This window comes from Octopus bimaculoides, chromosome 19 (assembly GCF_001194135.2).
Source record: "Octopus bimaculoides isolate UCB-OBI-ISO-001 chromosome 19, ASM119413v2, whole genome shotgun sequence".
NCBI lineage: Eukaryota > Metazoa > Mollusca > Cephalopoda > Octopoda > Octopodidae > Octopus > Octopus bimaculoides.
This window is the reverse complement of record NC_068999.1, coordinates 52942450-52947518: the sequence shown is the minus strand read 5'-3', so window position 1 is coordinate 52947518 and position 5069 is coordinate 52942450.

The following is a 5069-nucleotide window of genomic DNA, read 5'->3' as shown; positions in this document are numbered from 1 at the left end:
ACCACCACCACCACCACCACCCTCGCCAGTACCACCGCGACAAATTCCTCTGCTGGTGCTTTCAGTACTATTATCGCTATTGTTAACGCCACATTGGTTACGTACACTCGTCCGTCATTTGCACCACCATCGTCACCCGCTACCGTTACCACTGCAAGCACCACTATCACCACCACCGGCACCACCACCGTCACACCACCACCGTCACACCACCACTATCGACATACCAATAGCACCACAACCACCACCGCCATCGTCACCATCTTCATCATCATCATTATTACCATCTTCAACCTCTTGATGTTCCTCGCCATTTTAACTAAACCAAAGGTCAAGCGAACGCGGGATTGTCATTTCAAGTGTTGTGAGAGAAGAGAGAGAGAAAGAAAGAAAGAAAGAAAGAAGGAAACAAAGAAAAACAAAAAGAAGAGAAAGACGAAAAGACAGAGAATAAAATTTAGAAAGAAAGAAGTATCATAGGTCAGAGCAATTAAGGCTGACCTGGGGCTAAACAGCAATAATGTGCCATAACAGTCAAATCACTCTCAAATCTCAAACTATTGTTCTTCTTGTCTGAGAAATACACAAGCCTGATTCACTTATACATTCTCCCTCTCAGTTACACACACACACACACACACACACACACACACGCACACATACACTACGTACACACACACATACACGCATACACACACACGCGTGGGCATGCACATGCACCCGCAAGTATACAAGCAGGAGAACCTAGGTTACTATGTATTTGAATACCCGGGTCTTCGAGTTTACACGTTCAGATGTTTTATTTGTGTTATTCTTTGTTGCATGGCGTACATTATATACGTGTATATATATATATATATATATATAGTAGAGAAATGTTATAAAAACAAAATAGAAACTACACGTGGAAATATAAGGGGAAAGTAAGCAGAAAAATAAGCGAAAATGCACATTGAAAATAAAAAAAATAAAGGCTTTTTATGAAAAGTAACGATAGATATATACAATTACATGAACTGAGGTAGGAATAAAGATAATAATATATATATATATATATGTTACAAGTGACTTTGTTGATAATTTGTATAAGGGGAATATATACTGGGCACGTAATAATTTTCTTCGTGTTTTCATGCTAAACACCGAAGAGGAATTTAATAACATTGTATAGTTTTTAAACAAGAAATTATATAATCCTGGCAATTAATTTACCGAAACCCGTGTATGTTTTACAAAACTTAAATTACCATGTTTGCTGTACTTTATCAATATGTGTGTGTGAATTTGAACACACACACACACACACACATGTACGTATGTATGTATGTATGTATGTATGTATGTATGTATGTATATGTAAAGTATTAATAAGACGCTCAGAGATGGAAAGAAAGGGTGTTTTACGTTTCGAGCTAAGCTCTGCGATTCCGATTTCCGTTGAAGCCAAGTTAATCGAGGTGTTACTGTATCTCAAAACCCTAGTTGTTTTTACGAGTTATAAATACGTTTATAGTGCTAGTATAAATGGTGAAAATGCACCGAAGAAAATAAAGGTTAGAGGATTAGAAGAAATCATAAGCAACAATTAACAATAAGTATCGAAACCTAAATATGATGCAATCAGGAGTAAAATAGACTGCCGCCATGTTACTGACGAATCGACAATGCGTAATATTAATAATCAGAACAGGAAGGCTTATGAAGAACAGGTACAAAGTTCTGTTTAATCATCGAATTTCTACACAAAAACAAACAGAAGCAATAGTGTTTGACATGAAACGAATTTTGTCAATTTGTATCAAAAATTGCAATCAAAACAGCATTCTATTAAATTATGCGACCCGGCTGTTAATACGATGGCTGTCAGATTATCTGCAGCAGCCGTAACAGCAGAAAGGAAACAGGAAGAACACGAAAATGAAGGAAAAACAACGAGAAAGCTTGAGATGTTTTGACAAGGTTTAGTAAAACGATCTGTTTTACACGACTTAGCTTTTTTTAGGTTGAGTCTTAGTGTTGACGACAGATCAGCAGTCACTAAATTGAAAAGGATATGGCGGAACATTTTGGTTATTTTTGTAGAGAAATTATAGAAATACTGCCGAAATGGAATCGCATTCGAAACGAAAGCCTGATGGCATTTACTTGAAGAGTTCTAAGTGGCTAATGATTATCTAACAATTTTGCTACTAGTGATCAAAGATGAAATCCCCTATCGACCTATCACGGTGCTCTTAAAAGTTTCAGCAATAACCCCAACCAGATGATTATTACTGTTTATCCCCAGGTCAGCCTTGACCCAGCTGACCTGTTATGTCATAGAGGTTTCATTCGTGATTATAACATCTTTTCTTTATTTCTTTCTTTCGTTTTGTCTTCTTCCCCTCTTTCATTTTTGCCAAACTCACTATATGTAGGACTACATAATTCAATATCTTCTGCCTTTGTTAAGGCACTACATGGTATGATATAAAGGAGATCTGGCAGCTATCTTTAGAAGGTCAAGAAACATCATTGAGGCCTCCAGTATACACTGTTTTATTTAAGACACTAAGGTCTGATATGAAGGAGATCTGGTTGTTATTTCTAGAAAATCAAACGAGAACGTAGAGGTTGTCTCCGATATGTTCTAGCTTGGATAAGACATTATGGCGTGATATGAGAGACGTATAGGCCAACTGTTTCTAAAACATCAGATGATCGCAAGGCATTGCATTGATGAAGCAAATATCAATATATTGAAGTCGGCTTCCAGGCAACTGAAGAAAACCACCAAGAAGATAGGTATGGCAGACCAACCCTGACAAGCGGCTGCAGGTGAAATCCTTCCGGAGGCGAAGACTAATTCAAGACTTTGCTGCTCTACTCAGGCAAAGTATAGAGCTTAAGGGGCGAAAAGCTTGTGTCTCTGCGAAGCCTTTGATGATACAGAAGGGTTTCCGACATTATGATGGATTCAGGTGAAGAGCTCACAATATCTCTGAACAGCTCCTCCAGTTTCTGCATAGAGCAACGCATTTCAGATGGTTATTTCACCTCTAGGGTCTGATTTAACGGATACTTGCAGGTAATTTTCTTGCAGATCGGACAACCACAGAACACAAAAGTTTCTAATGAATTTTGAAAGGTTGTAAGACATGAATCTGAGTGAAATTTGATTGCTATTTCTTGCAGTTCGAGCGACCCAGTAAAGAGCTTCCATTATAATACCCCAGTTCAAGTAGTCACTTGCTTTAGCATTGTCTTTTCTACATCATATCTTGTAGGTCAATTTTGATACCGTATCCGGTCAATGTCTTGCTCGCATACACAGCCACCACTTCATACTTTCGTTATTCTTCGTCTTGTTTTTTTCATTATATTCTGTTCACCCAGACTTACATTTCATTTATTCAATCAATTATTTCGTTATTATTTGTTGCCATTATTTCATCTTTTATTTATGGTTGTTTTGTTTTATCTTTTTTATTTCCTACTTCAGACTCCATTACGTATTTTGATAGACACCGACCATTGTCTTTGTACAATAGCGTATGTGTAGGTTCGCATTGGTGTGTGTGTGTGTGTGTGTGTGGGTGTGTCAGTGTGTGGGTGTGTTCATTCCTGTCAGGGTGTATGTGTATGACTGTGCTTGTATATGTGCTTTTACGTGTGTGTGTGTATATGTATGTGCGTGTATGTGATCACGTATAATTATATTCATGTTTGGTGTACGCGTATATGCTTATTTCTCTCTCCCATCCCCTCTCTCTCTCTCTCTCTCTCTCTCTCTCTCTCTCTCTGTATGTGCGTCTATGTATGTGTGCGTAAGTGAGTGTGTATGTATATGTGTGTGAGTACGTGTGGTTATAAGTATGTACCTAGTTTGTTTCTGTCTGTGAATGGCTATATACGTTGGCATAAGTATAGCTGTATGTTTATGTCTGTGTCTGCGTATGTGTATATTTGTGAATGCGTATATACGTGTGCATGTAAGTGTGAATGTGTAGGTGCATGTGTGGGTGCATGTGTTAGTGAGTGTATGTGTGTGTGGTCGTAAGTACGGATGTGCTTGGTGTGCGTGTCTTTCGGTGTATGTTTGTATCTGTAAGTGTATGTGTACATGTCTATCTAAGTGTGTTGGCTTATCATGCGTGATTGTGTATATCACATGGAGGAGCGTGGCTTAGTGCTTAGAGTACTTGGCTCACGACCGTAAGGTCGTCAGTTCGGTTCCCGGCGTGCGTTCTTGAGCAAGACATTTTATTTCTCGTTGCTCCAGTCCACTTACCTGGCAGAAATGAGTTGTACCTGTAATTCAAAGGGACGGCCTTGTCGCATTTTTGTTACACTGAATTGCCCCGACAACTACGTTAAAGGTACGCGTGTCTATGGAGCACTCAGTCACTTGCACGTAAATTTCACGGCCTGGCTCTTCTGTTGTTCGATTCAACTGAAACGCTCGTCGTCATAACCGACGGAGTATCAGTTACGTGTGTCGCAGTCATAGAGGAACGGCTAAGAAGTTCGCTTCATAATAAATAACAAGATCCTGGGTTTCGTTCTACCGTGTGGCACTTTGGGCAAGTGTCCTTCTCATAACTTCGGGTAGACCAGAGTCTTCTTCAGTAGAAGTGGGGGAATGGAAAATGTTAGGAAGACTTTCATTGCGTTATATTTGTGATGGAAGAGACACCTTTGTGACACACTGCGCCACTAAGACTCCGCCTCAGGATTCTGTTGAGAGGGATGGGTATTTGATCAAAGAAAAAACAGTCGCAAATACACATACGTACACAACCATAGCACCCCACACTCACACAGCTATATGCATATGCATGCATGCATACACACACACGCATAACATATATATATATATGCATACATACATGCATACATACATATATATGTGTGTATATATATAGATATATATATATGCATGTATGTATCTGTATACAGATCTTCTCCCGTTCTCCCTCTCTCCTCTCTCTCTCTCTCTCTCTCTCTCTCTCTTTCTCTCTCTCTCTCTCTCTACACACACACATATGTATGCACATATGTACGAATGGCAGAAAAAGAGTGGTAGAGAG